The sequence below is a fragment of the Protopterus annectens genome, chromosome 12.part0 (assembly GCF_019279795.1).
Source record: "Protopterus annectens isolate FY-2018-M chromosome 12.part0, PAN1.0, whole genome shotgun sequence".
In the NCBI taxonomy this organism is placed as follows: Eukaryota; Metazoa; Chordata; order Ceratodontiformes; family Protopteridae; genus Protopterus; species Protopterus annectens.
The window spans coordinates 128681131-128702256 of record NC_056746.1 but is presented as its reverse complement, the minus strand read 5'-3'; positions in this window follow the sequence as shown (position 1 = coordinate 128702256).

Sequence of the window (21126 nt, the reverse complement as noted above, 5' to 3'; positions counted from 1 at the left end):
GATATGTGGGTATGCTATTGATGTTACATGGATTCAATATCCGTGTTGTTCTGACCTCCCCTTAGGTGCACCGCACCATTAATAAGCATGGCATGCTGCCAAGGGAAGATCATGGCCGTGTACATGGATACATTCTGTGTAAGTTCTACATGGAGTGTACAAAGACTTTATTGAATCCTGGGAACAGATATTTATCTATACATAAATAATTATTGATTGACTGGTGACTGATTATTAGTTAATCAAATATGTAATGACTGAAACTTTTTTTTATTGCTGTCTGTATTGACAATCAATGGGAATTAGAAAGTTTCTCCCCCCATTATTTGAGCTTAGAGTTAATGTATAGAGAATTGTGGGGATATGTGGGGTACGGGGTGCAATAAATCTACTGTATTTTAAAATTTTATATATGGTTAATGATGTGTGATAGATATGAGTTGATTACATTTCTAGAAATTGTTTGTAATGTAATTAGGTTCATAGGTAGGTACTAGGCTATCGGCCCAAGGGCCTAAGTAAGCCTAGCCAACAAGGTTCCCTGGCTTACGCCACCCAAGAAAGTTAATTTCCTGTACCCCTGTCGAGCAGAGCCACAGAGGTGATCCCCGGGGTGTATTTCATATATAGATTCATAAGTAGGTAAGTAAGCCTAGCCAACAAGGTTCCCTGGCTTAATTTGTAGAGTTTCACACACACACAAACACACACACACACACACACACACACACACACACACACACACACACACACACACACACACACACACACACACACACACACACACACACAGTTTCTATATATATTTTGTCAAAAGTGTGTTCTGTTGACAAAGTGTACTGGATATCCATTATGCCAAATGTTGATATTGTGAGTGGTGGTCTGTATCAGATCTACGGCAAATCATCGAACAGACAGAAAGTCTTATGATCAAAACCACATGATAGAACAATCAGTCCATTCAAAAAAAAAATACAATTGAAAACAATGCCCACATACACCAGAAAAAAATGCTTTTTACTGGGGGGGGGGTAAGCTCCCCTGCACCTCCCACACACCCCACCAACTCTGATATCACACTGCAGTGGAGAAAAGGGCAAATTTCATGATCTCTACTGTAATGCGATCTCAGTTAGGATGGTTCAACTGACTGAATTTTTTCAACAATCTGTGCATTCGATCATTTGATAGGAACCTGGTCTGCATCTACATCTTTATCAGCCTTCTTTAAGTATACTCTTAGAGGAAAGGGTTTTTGTCATGTATTGTGTCAGGCTGGGATTAGGGTCAGGGCTAGGGTTAGGGTTAACACATGAGTAAGGTGAGACAGGGAGCAAAGCTTCAAAATCAAAAAAACTACCTCCATCCTGAAAAATAATTTAGCAGAGAAAAACTTTTAAATACAAAAATACTACAAATGCAAACAAACAAGAAAATGAATATATAAAATATGAAATAACAAACACCAAAATAATACCCCTTAACTGCAAGAGAGCTCCAAGTCTGCAAAAAAAAAAAAAAAAAAAAAACAGCAGTTAGGACTGTGTCACAAATTAAACACATTGCTGGAATAAAAGCAGTGAAAACTCAAATTTAACAAAACTACCTGATCAAGAACAAGAACCTTATGAAACTAAAGGCATAAATCCCTGAAACAGGAAATTTAGCAGTGTAGGAAGAGACAGGAAGTGAACATCATATCACAACAACCTCTTAGCAACATATATCCCCAGATTTACTAAACTTCTGTGCAGGACTAGCTTAGTCCTGCACAGAAACGCCCATTTAGAAGCAGGATAGCAGCGCACCACGCATATTAATAAGGCGCGCTGCCTGATCTCATAGGCTTACATGGAGCGTGTACGAGTGCAGGGGGCATGTCTGAGAGCAGAGCTCTCAGAATAAACATGCCCCTGCAACGTAAAACAACAGAAAGTGGTAAAGATCAACAAATGTAAATAAATAAATAAATAAATAAATAAATAATAAATAACTAAGAAATGAGCGAGACCACTCATAGCTGTTTGCATATCCCCACCAACAGTCCCCCATGTGTAGAAGAGCAACAGTACATATAAATTAAATGAAGAAACCCTTTTATTTTTTTTTAAATCCGAGTACAGCTAACAGTAGGTGCGCAGGTGTGGCCATTACTTAGTTACAGTTATAGCACCTTAAAAGGTTGAAGAGGATAACAAAGAAGATATATGCAAATGAAGCAGCACAGCAATAGTGTAGTAGACAGAGCATTCGCCTAACGAGCAGGCATTCCCGGTGCAAGTCCCACTGCAGCACAGTCTATTTTACATGGCAAAGCATGTTATAACTAAAATTTTATTTGCAAAACCCACTAAATAACATATATTTATAAATGGGAGTACTGCAGGAAATGCATATGTGAAGTGTCAGTGTCATAATGAATAAGGCACTAGTAAGCAGGTTTAAGCATGAATAAGCAGTAGTAAGCATATGTAAGCACTAGGAAGCATGTTTAAGTGTGTTTGTGCAGGGGTAAGCACTGCCTACACAGATTAAGCAATGTAGAAGCTAACTGAGTGTAAGAAACTGCAACCGGAAGTAAGCAGTGCTTACCGCCGCGCAAAACCGCTTACAAATGCTTTAAAGTGCCTTAAACACTCTGTATCCAATGGCCCATGTTCCGCCCAGCAACAAAGTAAACAGCCTCTGCAAGGCTCAAACCCAAGATCCTGTACACTACAGTAACAGTAGTTAACCACTAAGCCATCACTGCAGTACATAAGATTGAGGTTTCAACAAACAAATCCTCACCATAAGAAAATCAAACTGAACATGTGAAAGGAATCTATGTACAGTGTGATGTTGTATAACCTGCTACATAACATAAATATGTGAACTGGAGTACTGCAGTAAGGCCAGACGTGAGGTGTATTGTAATAAAATGTTGAAGTCCCCAGGACCCCATACATTGTACGTACACATGAATCACGGATACCAGACACATATATAACATGTAACAAATAATAAAGCAATGCCAAAAGGAAAATATAATGCAAATTAAATATTAAGCAATGCTAAGCATTGCACAGTTCAGCGCAGTTGGTGTTAGCAATGTGTAGGCTGGCTAACTCAATCTGCCCAGTGGTATACCCCTTTAAGTAATGCCAACATTAGGTAAGCAGGTGCGCCCATAGCTTAGCCTTTTCAAAACCATCCAATCACAGGAAAGTGTGGAAAATCGGGTGTATTTAAACCCCAAAGGTGCAAATACTTCCCAGAACTGGTTGCAGCTCCCTACTGGAGGCAAAATGGCTGGAGTTGGGGAAGGCACTCGATTTAGAGCACAGTGCTGGGGCACCCACGAGTCCAGATTCATGGTATGGCTCCTGGTAAAACATGAGCAGAAACTACTGCAGGGCCAGTACCAGGGCTCTCAGTACAGAGTTGGGGCCTGGGACAGTCTCACTCATGACCTTACCAGTGCCACTGGTATCCCCCAGACTGATGAGCAGGTCAGGCATTACCATACTGACCTGAGGCAGTGAAGGGGGGATCTTTTGGAGCAGTGGATCCAAGAATCAAGGCAGATGGCCAATGCCCTAGCACTAAGTACTCATTTTACTATGTAGATAATGATTGCTTAGCTTGTGTATACTATGGATAGGTAATGGCTAAATATCACTGTATTTCTCTGACAGCTGCAGATGAGCAAGATGCAAACCAGCAAGGCCATGCTGCAAGGCTGCAAAGGCTGTGTCGCGAGGCAGGTTAGTAATAATCTTGCATGTACTGTCATAAATAAATATAACAGTTCTAGAAAGTGTTGTACCAGTATAAAAATGTATTGTGTATGAGATGCACTGAATAAACTAGACAATATGGCAGGAAGACTGTCATATAGGTTGTGTGGAAATAAAGGTGTAATATCTTGTGAATAAAAGTATAATCCCCGGAGTGCTTGTGTACATTCTGCTTTCATATGTTGTTGTGGTGTTGCATTCTATAAATAGTACTGTTGTAATAAACAGTGTTACCCACACTGTTGAACGCAGATAAAATGTGTAGGAGGTTCAGTATAACAATGTTGAAAATCCCAAGAGGTCAGTCATATTGTACAACTGAGGGAGACTTAGACAGAAAACATTGGAATGCTTCACACCAATTCCCTGATAGCACAGTGTACTGTGATGTCAACTGTAATATTTTACCACACACAGCAGGGGTTTGAATCCCAGAAGTGGTAGTAAGTTGTATGCATAATCATACCCCACTACTGTACAGAGTTTGTGAGAATGTTCAGATAGAAAGCTGTAAGCATAATTAGACCCAACAACTGTACAGACTTTGCTAGAATGTTCAGATAGTAAGCTGTAAGGATAATCATAACCATCAACTGTACAGACTGTGGCCGAATGTTCAAGTAGTAAGCTGTATGCATAGTCATACCCCTCAACTGTTCTGATCTGTCCAGCATGTTCAGATAAATGGCCCAAACCTGCTGCCTGGTAACCTGTTCCCCTGACAAAACAGTGTGATGATCCAAGAAATGTAGGAAGCTTTTACTGACATATAACTGATAGTCAGACCTGTACATAGTAAGAGAATGTATATGAAAATAAACCTGTCATTGTAGCATCTCACTCAAAGTGTATGACAGCAATTCTCAAAATATGTCACATCAACACCTGCATCCTGTCAAGCCTTGACCAGAGTGTGTGCAATAACAGATTGTTAGGTATGTGTATAACATCAACATGGAATCAGGGAGTATGTGTAGAATTTGTCAGGTAGTGTTAACAAAGATTTTCTCCACAGCTATACCAGGTAAGAGGTGTAGACTGTAGGTACAACACAGTTCATTTATATACTAGCCTACAAGCATGGAATCTGGGAGTATGTGTACAAATCGTCAAGTAGTGTTAATAATGATTTTCTCAACAGCTATAACAGGTAAGAGGTGTAGACTATAAGTAAGACAGTCCACGTATATACTAATCTACAAGCATACCATTGTACAAAGTAAGGACATTGGGTAGTGTAATAATACATGTAAGGGACAGATCACAGCAGTGACTAAAAAAGTTGTGAAAGCTACAGGGATATAGTAGCTAATTGACCTCTGTCTCACCCCTCCATATGTGCAACAATAACCTAATTACACACCTCAATGGGTACGTGTAAACTCCAAATTTTTGTTGGGACATATGTCCTATTGGTTTATAAATATTCACATTTAGTTCTATGCATGTGCCATGTTAAAATACTCTCAAATTGGTGGCCTACTGCCATCAGTGAAACCTGCATGCTGTTGTAATGGCCACTGTTGTCCCATATATGTATGTGTTCTGCTCGCTCTGCAACTGTTATAAATCTGGTGTCTTGGGGTAATGGGAATACCTATGCATGCTGTTATAACTAATCCTGAATGCTGTTGACTATTACTAACTGACACGTTTCTTAAAACTGCAACACCATAGCTCATATGGGAAAGTTGGTCCCAGCAGACCCACCTGTCCCACCTCAGCTGGCCATGGCACTGGGCACTAGCACATCTGGGGCCCAGACTGGGACCTCCTCCTCCATTGGCCCTGCACCATCTTTGGGTGGAACTGCCACAGGGGATGGGGCTTGGCCCCCCTGGCAGTGGGGATGGAGAGGTACCTGTCACCCACCATCAGGTCCGAGCCGTGATGTGTAGCGAGCTCAATAAGGAGACTCGAGACAAGTTATGCCAGCTTGAGGGCCGCATGGTGGAATTAGAGGATGAGCCTGCCACTCCTACCCAACCCCCAGCACAGCCACCTTTGGGGCCATGAAGGTGCAGTGGTGACTGCCCATGGGTGGGGACTTCAGTCCCACTGTGTCCATTTGAGGGCTCATGGGCTTGTGACTTCCAAACACCCCTCCCTGTCCAAGGCCCCACGTGTCATATACTGCCCCTGTATGCATCTTGTTTGTTTTGTCTGTTAACCTACCCAACCTACTGCCCCAAATATACCTACTACCCCTCCCCAACACCCCACTCTCACCTGAAACAAAATGGGCAATCTGTTTCCACAAAAAAATCCTGCCCTATACACAGCTGTCCATTTCGTACACGTGTCCACTGGACACATGTAATCCAGTCTAATTGGCATCACAATGAATTATTGTTGTCCTCACCCCCACCCAGGGGTTTGAGTGGCCAAATCTACCTCCAAATTCAGTGTATATGTACAGCTGTTGCTGTAGACAAAATGGGCAGCTATGGACCTTCCCTACACTCTTCCTGCACATCCCTGGCTATTATCCCTACTGTCTTTCCCTCTTTGTGCCCCATTTTTCACCACTTTCCTATTAACCCCTTTTTTATTTTCTTTTAAGAAAATTAGCACGGGGGTAAGCAGGAGTAAACACTTTTAAACAACAGTAAGAAGGTTTAAGTCTGTTTGCGCAGGGGTAAGCTATGCCTACACAGGTTAAGCAATTTAGAAGCTAACTGAGTATAAGACACTGTAACCGGATATTAGCAGTGCTTAGCTCTGCGCTAACCTGCACAAACTCGCTTACAACTGTTTTAAAGTGCCTTAATCACTCTGTATCCAATGGCCCGTGTTCTGCCCATCAAAAAATAAACAGCTCCTGCAAGGCTCGAATCCAGGACCCTACACACCATAGACAAAGTTATTTACCACTGAGCCATGCCAGATATACATAACTCTGATGTTTGCAGAATCATATAATTCAGCCCAGTCATGCAAAAGTACAAAGAATGTACACCAACATCTAGATGTATGTGTGTGTGTGTAAATATATTAATATCTAAACAGATGGAACATATCTATATATGTGTATATATATATATATATATATATATATATATATATATATATATATATATATATACACACATTTATAGATACACATATATATATATATATATATATATATATATATATATATATATTCTTAGAAATATATACATATATATATATATATATATATATATATATATATATATATATATATATATATGAACATATATACATGCAAATGCTTATGTCGACACATATATGTGTCTACACCTATATGTCTACATATACACAGCAAGTTACATATATGTACAGAGATATATATCTATGTAGGTATATACAGACATAGCTATCTATATGTAAGCATATATATATATATATATATATATATATATATATATATATATATATATATATATATATATATATATAGGTATATATGGCCATACATCTGTAGATAGCAATGGTAGATTAACAGAAACAAATATGTCCACATGCACTGTTAATGGGGTTGAGAGGCCCCACACACTATACATCTTGTACAAATAGGCATACCCCCCCACAGCCAAACACGTCCATCCTGCAATACACTACCAAGTGTTGCAGATCCCATAACCAGGACCTGACACAACATGGGCACAGGATGTTAACAGTACTACATCCCACCTGTATGATGTCAGACTGGTATTGGTAACATATCATGCAGTACAGTCTGCCCCCCATAGGAAATGTAAAATGTGGAAGCTATCAACATCCCCAGGATACAGATACACAGACACAGATATGCAGATACAGATATATATATATATATATAGACAGATAGATAGATAGATAGATAGATATACATGTGACTACACATACACATGCAGAGATGTGTACAGTAAGATACATAAGTAGAAGGTGCACACAATATGGAACAGCCACTGTGCCTACAGTTAACACCTGAACAACTGGACACTGTACGGGCCACCCATACAAATGACAATCATTGCCTGCAACATATACCCACAGAGAGGTCATAGAAAATAACACCACACACAGGTTTGTAGAAATGGAAACCTTTAATTGTGTACTATTACAGTTCTATATGCCATGTCATATAGCTGTTCAGACACTGACATCCATATAAACAGAGTAATGCAACTGTGAAACAGTTATACTAATACAGTAGTCATGAAAGGTTCACAACTGTTGCTGTCCAGGCCAAGCCCTGCAAATTGTACAATAGTAAAGACAGACTGGGACACAGGATACCAAACAATCAACAGTATGTAATGCAGGTGTATAGTTCAGCAGCCTCTATCTATACTCTACTAAATCACTAGGTGGTAAAGACGTCACGTGACCCAATGGGTTGTAACTGTTATATAACAAGGCATAACTGACACCATCACAAGCACACTGACAAACAGACAGTCTGTATGGCAGGATGCAGTAAGCCTGCATTAACCCAATGTATGTAAGTAATGTAAATACAGGTGAAGTATATGGTACTGTACACCCAGATACCTTAAGGCAGCTCACCCCTGATACCCCCACATTTGTAACAGCCTAGGTCATTTATAGTGCTACCCCCCAGACTCAATAATACAGGGCCATATATCACTTTTACATACACTGGCCTCTGGAGTGCATAAGGGCATGCATGTATTGTGTAGGTGAAGCCCACACATATATGGCACCAGCCCCACTGTATGTGTGGGGGATACAACAGCAGTGGACTGATGGCAGCAATGGCAGTGTGATATACTCGCAGCCCACTACAGACCAACCCCTGACAGCATGTCATATGTGCAAAACTTGGTATGTAGGTGGAGGACAGTGGCTGGAACACAGGCACATATGTGGAAAACTGTTGCCATACACTAAGCAAGTTGTTGGTGTTACAAGATAGTCTGCAACATACCCTTAGTCAGGGAATTGTGGTTAGTAACATAAATGGATGTAGCCATGTACTGATAGCACTCAACACACACACGGCCAGTGAAATATCTGATACAGGACCTGTGTGGTTGACAGACAAATCATGATAGGCACACCTCTGGCCATCAAGAGGATAGGCCCACAGTTGAGAGTTATGCAGACAGACTGCATTCCAAGGTAAACTGGTATGTACACACACACCCTGTAACACCAGTACTATACAAAGGATAACACAAGTCTACGCACACTCTGTCTGTAGTTCTTGAACCTCCTACAAATATGTAGCTGGCCTTAGTGTGCCGGTTCTCCTGTAAGAGGTATTGCTACCTGCTGTCTGTAACACTGATGCCCGCACACAGGAAGGATGTCCATCACACAGGAAAGGTAAAGGGACCACGCCCATATGATGTAGGGATTTATAGTAGGTGGTTGTCATGTCAGTGGTAATTGGAAGTACTACACATGTGTAATCATATATATATATATATATATATATATATATATATATATATATATCTATATATATATATATATATATATATATATATATATATATAGATAGCTAGATATATGGATAATTATATGTACAGATATTTCCACCATATGTCCTGGACACGGAGTGTAGCCCTACCCCGGCCTCTATAGTCCCAAAGTCATAGTGCAAGGGGATGTTAGGTATGTATAGCAGGTATATTAGTAGACTATTGCTACTGTAATTGGGAATGTCTTCACAGACATGGTGTGTGTGGGAGTTCACATCTGCTAATCACATGCCATTGCTACTGACAGACATCCTAAGGACAAAATAGTAAAGTACCGCTGCTAGCAGGTAATGCCCCTGTGGACTGCAGCAGAGATATTGGCCAATATATGTGGACATTCTGACACACTCCGTACAGTCCAGAGGTATACACATTACCCCTTAGTGCAAAACATGTGTACCATGCCTGACAATATGGATGTTGTCAGCCATGTAGATGGGTATAACCCATAATGACTGGTATACATTTGCCACCATAGGTTATGCATTCACACACCCCTGTCTGGCCTGACATATAATAACTGCTGGTACAGGGGTGCCATGGCCACATACTACCCACTAGATATTGACATACATCTGTACAGCATTCCACTGCTCTATCTGACATACATGACTGTTACTGGAGGCCCGGCAGCAGCACATCTGGCAAGTATCTGCACATGTCATCTCACTGGGTAAGTACACTAAGCTGCTAGGCATATAACAATGCACTGTGCAGGCCACAGGCAGACTGGCTCAACACTGGCCTACATCTCCTATGGGGGAATGCACATGTACCTGCATATATAGCAGGCTCCACAGGCATGTCACAGCGCAGGACATGATACACCTGTGTGAAAGTGCATAACCACAACCAATGAGAACACAGCCACAGCCACATATGTTAAGCTAGCATAATATAACAGTATATAGGCTATCTGTTCAACACCATCCTCATATGTGTCACTCATATACTGGCCCTACATATACTGGGCAGCTACACAGTTTGGTCTGATGGCTGTCTATGGTATGGGACGTGTGTTCGTATGGTCCTACAAACATGTAAGCCAATAAGTATCATACAGTGAAGCAGCATGTAACATCAGATAGGATGGGACCTAGAACAATGCCATCTACCACAGTCTATACACAGGCTAAAGTACATATTAACAATACACACACTGTTGACATTCACCATAAGTACACAGACATCAGTACTGTCCAAACATCCACAGAATGTCCAGGTTACGTCATCAAATATAACCCCTACTGTACATAACAAGTTTAACAGTCTGATATCTACTGATGACACAAATTATGGTGTACAGCACATATGCACCTCTTCATGCACGACATATGTACAAAATTGACAGAGTTGTGGCTGGGAGCACATACACAGGGCCAATATTGACATGTTACTGTGATAACCTCATACATTTACTGTTGTAACAGGGTTTGTTGCAACATATATCCTATGAGGGATATGAAGTCAGTAACTGTCATGCCTTTCACCATCTACAGACTGCAATCCTCACACTACCTTCTGCAGTCCACAGATAGATGCTCCATGGGTAACACATGAAACCTAAGGCACAACACAATGCCCAGACTGCAAATGACCCTACAGACGGGGATTCCTCATAAACATAGAACTGACATGGCAGGTATTGAGACATGTAGGCCAGCCATATCCACACACACACTGTTAAACCAACAGTACTCCAAATGCAGTATAGCAGCACTTACAGTCTGTAGTCAGGTCAGGCACATCCCCCTCCTGTGTGTTGCCCTGTTTCCACAGTGTATGTTGTTAGAGGTAAATCCCCAATCCATCTGAGATGCTGTTTGCCAAACAACAGATCTAGTTCCTGCTCACAGTGAATGAAAAGGGCCAACACCAACATGATGTTCCTAGATATTGGAGTGTGTTTCCATGCAATTGGCTATGGGAATGTTACCACAGCTGTTCCACATGCAATCAGCTAGGGGAGGGCTGCAATTCGTGCAAAGGCCATCAGCTGTTCACTAGCATCACTTAAAATACAGATTCTGCTGCTGCCTAAGCAAAGCAGGTGTAGGTCTCCACATCCACCAGAGAGGATGTGAGAGAGGCAGAAAGAGGCAAAGACAAGTCAGTCAGGGGTGGGAGAGTAAAACTTAAGCATGTTTGTGTCACAAACCTACCAGCACAGGGTATCAACCCCCTGATGACTATGTAGTGCTATCACAGTTCTATGCAGTTATTGGACATGCCACATGGGTTACCTGTTGTGAAGTCCTCAGAACATATATGTGATGGTGAGTGACATCTGCAACAGGGATATGGTAGCTATACGGTAGGTGACATACACATGTCTGTCTGCATGAACAGCTGCCAGTGTCCACACAGCTACACTCTCACAGGGACGCACACACATTGACACACTTGGCAGGGCCAGGATTACAACTCATCAGTAGTGGGATTGCCACAACACATTACTGTGCGGGTATCACATGCACCACACGGGTCATACAGAGGTTGTATGGGCAAAGGGTATGGGGAGGTGTCTGACATCAGACAGCATGCTTCAGTATGCCAGTGGGGCATGTAGTGAGTGTGGATGTGATCATACACATCATACAACACACACAAAACACACAGGGTGCCAGTATTGACATGCATGGGTGCATTTCTGCATGGGTGTGCATGGTGGTTGACTGTGCCAGATGGCTATACAAGGCTAGGCAATGGGTATACCTTTGCATCAGGCCACATGACAATAGACTGCATTGTGGCTCAGGGCTGTAGTTTATGCATTTGCCCACACAGGTGGGTATTATATCCCCCATCCAGTCACCTGGGTGACTATTGTGTGTTGCAAATGCTGTGCATTGCTTGCCATGTATGTGTTCCTTAGTCCATAACATGGACGGTGTCTGGGATGTGCACAACTCCCACATGCATGTACAGTGACATGTGGAACTGTACCTGGGATGTCTGGCCCATGTTGTGAACACAGATGATCATCATATGTGCCAGTCTTGCCCACCTGTGGTGGAAACTGGTAATGGGCAGCAAGTTTACCCTGCACCTAAATTGATAGCATGCTAACGGCATTCCCTGGTGTCAGTGGCATCTGTCCATACAGGGCATGTTGTCAGGCATGGTATGTCCTTTGTAGGTCACATGTGATGGCACCACAGGTGATGCAGGTGTCCATTGGGGAACATGGGGAAGGTGCACTGTCTGCATATACGTGCATATTGGACAGATAGACAGGGTGCCATGCCCTCTGTAGCCCACTCTTACCACTCCATAGTTACTATCAGTGGCCAATATGCAGTGTACTACTCACATATTGGCTGTTGCCTAGGCATATGTGTGTGTGTGTGTGTGTGTGTGTATGAGACAAGGGTTGAGAGTGTGCTCTGGGTAATACTGGGGTTGCTAACTGCGATTGCCTTGCCTTGATGTCACATGTATGGGTATGGCTTTGCACCCCAGCCTCTCAGCTATTTCACATCTGTTATCCCTGTACAGTGGACATTGTGATTTATAGTAGAGCCACCATATAAGAAATATGCAAAACCCACTCCACATTGAGCACAGGTGCCACACACTCACAACTACCTCTACACAGGATACAAGTTACAAACACACACACCTGTCATGTCTGGGAGTAGAACTCCTACCTAATTAGTTTATTACATGACATCACTACGCGGTTATAGTATGCACCATGGAGATTACTGGAGTACTTCTTCCCCAAAGGTGTATATCACATTGGATGACATCAGCAGGATTGCCAAAGTAGGACATTCGAATTGTAGTGAGTGTGACTAGCCTAAAATGCATTGCTCCCTACACAGACAGTGACACACACACAAAACATCCACAACCATGTATGGGTATAGAACCCCTAACAGAGGTCTACATCACACTAAAGCATGGGGCTGTTATAGGGCACACCATGGGGATTACTGGAGAACTCCTTCCCCAAAATTGTATATCACATTGAATGACAGCAGGATTGCCAAAGTAGGACATTCAAATTGTAGTGAGTGTGACTAGCCTAAAATGCATTGCTCCCTACACAGACAGTGGCACACAAACAAAAGGTCATCAACCAACTTGTGTGGGTATAGAATTCCTAACAGAGGTCTATATCACACTACAGCATGGAGCTGTTATAGGACGCACCGAGGGGATTACTGGACTACTCTTTTCCAAAAGGTGTATTTCACAATGAATGACATCAGCAGGATTGCCAAAGTAGGGCATTTCAAATGTACTGCGTGTGACTGACCTAAATTGCATTGCTCCCTACACAGACAGTGACACACACAAAACATCCACAACCGACATGTGTGGGTATAGAACTCCTAACAGAGGTCTATATTACACTACAGCTGGGGCTGTTATAGGAAGCACCACGGGGATTACTGGAATATGCCTTCCCCAAAGGTGTATTTCACAATGACTGACATCAGCAGGATTGCCAAAGTAGAGCATATGAATTGTAGGAGTGTGACTACCTTAAAAAGCATTGTTGTCCACACAGAGTCATACAGACACACACACACACACACACACACACTTGCTATTTCTGGGATTAGAACACCTACCTAGATACTTTATCACACTACAGTAGTACATAGCTACAGGATGTAGCTACAGAGACTACTGGGCTACAATTTTCCCAGAGGTGTATTTCTAGGTGGATGACATCAGCAGCCTTGCCAAAGTTGAGCAGTTGAATTGTAGGGAGTGTGACTGCCCTAAAAAGCATTGCTCTCTACACAGTCAGAGACAGACAGACATGCACACAAACACACACACACAGTTGCCAAGTCTGGGATTCGAAGTCCTACCTAACTAGTTTATCACACTACAGCAGTACGCAGTTATGGGATGCAGCATGGAGATTACTGGGCTACAACTCTCTCAAAGGTGTATTTCACAGTGGATGATCTCAGCAGGCTTGTCATAGTAGGGCTATGGGGAGGGCAGTGTGTGCATGGGCCATAACCCAGTCATCTAGTGGTTGACACGCCACATGTGGGCACACACAGGGTCATATTTCACAGGTACATGTATACAGCTGCTAGATGACTATGTCCTTATACTGTCATGTTGCACAGCTGGAACGTGCACCACAAAGTCTGTAATGCTAACAGATACTGGTGGCTAGTATCTGCAGTGAATGACATCTGAACCTCATGTGTTTGGGGATCATTGGCTGTGTGCTGGGTGGGACAGGCCTGTATGGCTCCTTGCCACAGTCACCCACTTCCACACATCTATGTACATCTACCTTTGGCTTATTATAGTGTGTTGTCCTTACATATATGTCTGCATTCCTATCCACTGTGTGTGCAAGGCATGAGTGGTGCATACTGATGAGTGTCTGCACTAACTGCGACTGCCAGATATGTCTGGTCCACTGGTGTTTTCAGACATGGCTTTCATATGTTTAAGTGTGTGAGCATGCCCAGTATGACCTATACATGAGTGGGGGGGCACACCTGACTGTTACTACATGTCTATGTAGGGTGGGGGGGCACACCTCATTATTTCTACATTTATACACAGGATTGAGAGGGCACACCTGACTGTTACTAAATGTCTATGTTGGATGGAGGGGCACACCTGACACTTGTACACATTTGCTAGGACTGTACTGGTATGTTGGGTACTCCATTTCATTCTGTAGGCTTATCTGTCATGCTGACTACAGGTATACCAGTGTACTACAGATCTTAGCTTTTCATCACCTACATATTAGTTTCTGACTTCCTACCCTTCAGAACTGACATCTCACTGCCTGATCTGCTGTAGTCTGTCTGTGTAGGCCTGGGGAATTACCCATAGGCCTCATTCAGAGGCCATAGCACAGCCTTTGTTTGTGTTTGTCACCTCCTGTCTTGCTGGCTGTGACTGTTGTTGGGTATGTGAACACCCCTACCTGGCATGTATGAGTCATTTACCTTGTGGGTGTACCAGGATTAAGCGTGGTGCTCTAGGGCTGCCTATGTCAGATGCACATAATATACTCCCTACACATGGTTAAGCACACGTAGTGTGATGTTTGACATCCCTTTTACTGTATGTGAGAGTCAGGGAGAGGTGTTATTCCCTGGGTCCCTCCTGTGTCAGTGTATGTGCTATGCGTTGCCTGTTTGCCAAGGCCAGGGCATACTGGGCACACCTCCTTCTGTCTACTTGGGCAGGCTCAGGTTGTTCCTCCTCCGAGTCACTCTGTGCCTGTGCAGGCCTTGGCAATGGTGGGGGGCTGTGTGGCCCTGTCCCATTCTGTTCCTGCTGCAGCTGTTTCCACAGGATCATATTGTGTAGCATGGCAGATACAAGGACAATTTGGGTACAAGTGGCTGGTGAGTTCTGCAAGGCTCTGCCAGATGTGTCCAGGCACCGGAACCGTGACTTGAGCATCCCAAACACATGCTCTACTATCATTCTGGTTTGTGCGTGTGCCTCATTATGTAGTTCTTGTTCGGGTGTGTGTGCATTTCTGATGGGTGTCATCAGCCACAGCTCTAGTGCGTATCCAGCATCCCCCACTTGGTGACCGTGAGGGATGTCCCCATTGACAAATCTCTGGTACAGCTGCGTCAGATGCCAGATGTGGGAATCATGATAGCTTCCAGGGCAGCGAGCACACACATTCATTGTTATGCCCTGGGCATCGCACATGACCTGGCAGTTGATGGGGGGGGAAGCCTTGTGGTTGATGTAGACCCTACCCCGCTCACCGGGTGGTGCTTTGATGCATATGTGCGTGCAGTCTATAGCACCCACTACCTCAGAGTATTATGCTATTTGGCAGAACAGTTGCATATTGCTGGTCAACGCCTCAAGGGTGTTGGGGAAATATACATGCTCTCCAACATGTGCTGACATGGCATCCAGGAACTGGTGGAGTACCCTAGCTGCTGATGCCAGTGAGATCTTCGTCATATCCCCAGTTGGCCTTTGGAAGGTACCAGTAGCTAGTATTCATAGGCCTACACATACCTTGGTATCCACTAGGATGGGTTCCCCTCTGTTAGCTCTGTGTGTGAGGCGTGGCTGGTACAACTCAACAATTTGCTGTAAGAGGTCCCTGTCCATCCTAAAGCGCACCACTATTTCCAGCTCACATAGCCCCTGGTAGGTTACCCTGGGTCTGTACACTCTTCTCTGTCTCCTCACTATGGGTTGGTTGGTAGCATTCACATCCTCACCACCTCAGCCTCTTCCACAATTTGTTGTATGATAGCTATTGCAGCCCCGATCATTTTGCTATTGTGAGTGTTAAAAGTTCCCTGCTTGTTTACACCGGTGGTGTAGAGTGTGGGAAAAACCAGAGGGCCATGGTGTTTGCATAGTTGATAGTAGTGTTCTGGGCTGGGCTGGTCTGGGGTGTGGAATTTAAGTTAACTTATAATAGGTCAGAGATCACCTTTCTGGATATATCTATTAGGAGAACGGAATTGGACACTTTGGAGAGTGAGGTATTTAGAAAATTTCCTCAGTTCAACACCCTGCTTCATGCGACTAGCTTCCACCCACATGTCATCAGGAATATCCCCAAATCACAATTTCTCCGTATTAGGAGAATTTGTTCTGATTTGTCCACGTATGCCTATCATCAACAGGAATTAATATCCAGATTTAAGAACAGGGGATACCAAGCGGGTGACATTACTAGGGCCAGTCGGTTTGCCAATCAACAAGATAGGTCACAGTTGTTGTTATATCATGCTAAGGGTACAGATAAATCTCAGGAGCCTAGACTGGTTACTAGTTATGGCAGAAACACCAGGAGTTTTATGAAAATCATTCAAAGATATTGGCATTTATTACAGTCAGATGACACATTAAATAATTATATCAAGGATCAGTGTTTTTATTCCTTTCGGAAGGGACGGTCATTGGGATTCTTATTTAGTCATTACAAAAGGGTATATAACCATCTTCCCAATTCAACTGTACAAACAACAATAACTGGACAATTCACACTGGGTTGCTATCCATGTGGGCATTGCTCATATTGTCCGAGGGTGTTAAAGTCAGACAGTTTAACTTCTCACAATTCTCCACATGTTTATAATGTTTCATTTTTTGCTAATTGCAGTACGAGTTGGGTTATTTATTTAGCCCAATGTAGCTGTCGGGCATTTTATGTGGGACAAACTTCCTGACCCTTTAAAATAAGGGTTGATGAACATTTAAGGTGTATCAGAAACAAAAAAGGCTTGAGTTCTTTATATAAACATATACTCAAACATCCAACAGGGATTTTTGGCTTCATGGTCATTGACCGTATCAGGTTCAAGAATAATGAGGTTCATGTATTACATGAATTATTCACAAACAAAGAAAAAAATGTGGATAGTTAAATTGGGAGCCTTATTTTCACATGGGTTGAATGACCAATTCTAAAATATTTTGTAATGCATTATCATTTTATATTTATTATGAATTCCTGTACATACAGATATTTTGTGATATTGAAATATTTTGTTATATTTGTCATATAATTTTGTAATATATGTTTTACTCACTAGAGGGCACTACCATATTGCATATAAGGGCTTGTGAATTAATAGTTTATACATGTATTTTTTATGTGTGGTTGCTGAGGAAGGCTTTTGCCGAAACCAGTATGACCTCACTGGCCTAATTACTTTTTCAGTCTTCATGGAATAAAATCTTTTTGCTGGAAGGCTACACGTGGATTTTGGGTGCTGGCTCTTTCTTTTTTTGTTGGTTTGTTCAAATGGTACAGCCATGCACCAGCCATACGTGCAGGTACTTTGTTTGCTGTGGGATGGTCTGCTGCCTGTGTAATTGGCTGATTCTGATACATTTCACCTGCCAGCTAAGCTACTTCTCCTTGACTACTTTCCTACTGCTGTTTTCCCTTCCCATTTCTTTCCTGTTGCAGCCCATGTGCACACCGCTCAGAGTGCTCAAATGTGCACACTGCTGTTATTTCCTGGTTTAACTTTTTTTTTCTTCCTGTAAAACCCGGTGTGCGACATGCACACCCGCTTAGGCTTTGTAAAGAGTGCTAGGCAGGTTTAGACACACCCCCTAGCTTAGCTGTGCTAAGCTAGGAGCAAACCCGATTCACAGGGCACCAATCCACTTACTGTATGCCTGACCCCCCCCCATGATGTCACCTAACTCCTAGGCTTGCAACAAGCTATTCCTACTTTTACACTGTTGGGACCTGACTCACATGCTAGGGAAAACTGGGATTCACTATCCTTCCCCTCATTTGCATAGGATTGCCTGCTAATGCATAGTTACATGTCTCACACTGAGCCTCCCCGCTTAGCAACCACTACTCTCTGGCCATGTTGTCTTCTGCCTGCCATTGACTTGCATAGCAGAATACTGATTTTAGTTAAAATGCTTACTTTAGGCTCATTTTGTTATTTTTTCCCGATCCTGTTTGCGCTTAAACAGCCGAGATCGGCTAAACAAAAATAAAAGTTGATTTTTGTATTTTTTTTATGTTTGCAATGCCAATGGCCTTATACTTGGCCATTGGCATGCTTACTGCATGATATGCAGCCTTTATTTGGGGCTGTCACAGCTCTGTTTTGGAATTTGCCGAAATTAACTCGGTTACAAACCGAGTACCTTTCTGCAGATAGCACTAGTCTTGCACAGACTGTTGCAAGCTTCCTGGATTGCAAAATCTCCTCATTTGCATAGATTTCTCCTGCAAATGGGGTGATTTGCATACCAGGGCTTAGTCCATGCAGGATTAGTGCAGGAGCGCTCGTGCACGCTCCTGCTGGCTGTTCCTGGATCGCATGGCAGACATATTGCCTGCTTGAGCTCCTGCGCCAATCTTGCACTCCGTGCAAGCTTTTAAGAATCCGGGGGATAATATGCACTCTAACCTAGGTGTCAAATTACAAACCCACATACGTAAGTACAGCACAGAGATTGCAATACACTGATTTACATTTGAAGTTACAATGCAGAAATGTAAAATATTGTATAAATATAACACACACATAAAATTATTGTAGAAGTCAGATTAAATACAGACAACAAGCATAACTTCAGCAAAATGATAGGGGTATGGTAGCACTGCTGTTTACTTCTATTTGATTTTCAGTCCTTTTCAATCACCAGAATAATTACCCTTATGAATAATTTAGGATGCAAAAAGCATATCATTAGCAACTAAAAAAGGGATGGGAAGAAATATTACTGCTTACATATTTTTGTCTTTCACCTTTTAGCGTTACCACATGCATTATTAGTCTTTTGATTATTTTTCATGTTGCATTGTTGGAAAACAGTTTGTTTGTTTGTGAAGCACTGTGCTACTGGTATGTAAGTTTCCTTATTCGGCCCTGTTTAGCTACCAGACATCAGTTGATGCAACAGGTAGCATTAGCACCTGTTTATAAACTGGACTGTACAATAGCACACAACAATTTGATAAATGGGTACCATAAATGACTTCCCTAAAAAACTTCATTCCAAATTTATACATAGTTTGAAAGTTATAACCCTTCACAGTAATCAATTAGTCTGGTGGAGGAACTATTTTATTTTAAATCTAAAATACAAAACACAATTACCATGCATAAACTATTGCATGCACAACTCAAACAACAAAAATGCAGATGCCCCTTTTGTAAGTGCACTAAGGCACTTGAAAGTGTACATAGTACAGATATTACTACACACCCATGGATACTAAGGCAGTTGCCCTTCTGGGTCATGACTCACAACATCCCTGGACATGTGGGAATATTTGTACTATGGACATTCCCTTGTGTCTTATTGCATACTTGCAAATACAGGATGTTGTTAGCATGCATCCCCTAGCAACAATGTGGCACACCAGACACCAACTTGCTCTTCCTGCTGTGGTATAGACATAGATATGTGGCAGCTTGTTTAATGCAATGTGAGACCTAGACCTTCCTTGTAGCTTAGGTCTTTTCATGTACCACTCAGCTGAGGTTGCATTTTCCCGTAAAATCATAGATATCAATATACCCATGAATCTGGTCCTACTTCGTTTTACAGGGCTCATGTGTACCTTATATGATGGTGCATTTTAGTTATGAAGTAAATGGCTTTCCCAGCCCTGAAATACAGCTCAGTGAATTCAAGCCTATATTGCATATCTAATAAATGTATATAAATCAGGCACAATGTGGGCAAAATGTACGAGCTCATACATTCTTTTGTCAAGCTAATGCTCTACCAGCCATCAGGAAGCTTGATTGTTATAAATCAATGATGATATTTACAAATTCACATAGCAATACATTACATATTATATATACATTCACTTTAATGCACTGCAACTATATATATATTACTTTTGATCTAAGACACTTTTCATCTAATCACAAAATATCTAAAAAATTCATCTAATACACATTTAATCTAATGCACACCTAGTCAAATCACATTAGATCTAAAACTTCATATACAACAAATGCTTCTTTATTGTAGGCAGGACTTGACTCCTGCATCCCCTGTGTTGGTGTCTTCACCACCTTATTTAAATATATTAACTCCCCACTCCACAACCATGAAGAGAAAACACTTCATGCAGTGAATTACTGCTGACACACAAACCCAAGCTTCTAGAGACAGAGATACAACAGCATTTGCAAGGCGCACATACTGATCAACAGCGATTTGCATTGTAATGCCTATGATCCAAAAGCACCAGCAGTGATTTTCTATAGCTTTCACACTTTTCTATCAAATGTGATGTAATTTGTGTTTTCAATGAACTGTGTTTCAGATCATGATACTTTTTTTTTGTTTAGATGCAATGTGTTGTAGATCAAATGTCATGTACCTGTATAATATATATTACTTAGAAAAACCCTTTCCATAACATTACTGATATTCAAATTATATCAGACTGTGCAGTAGAG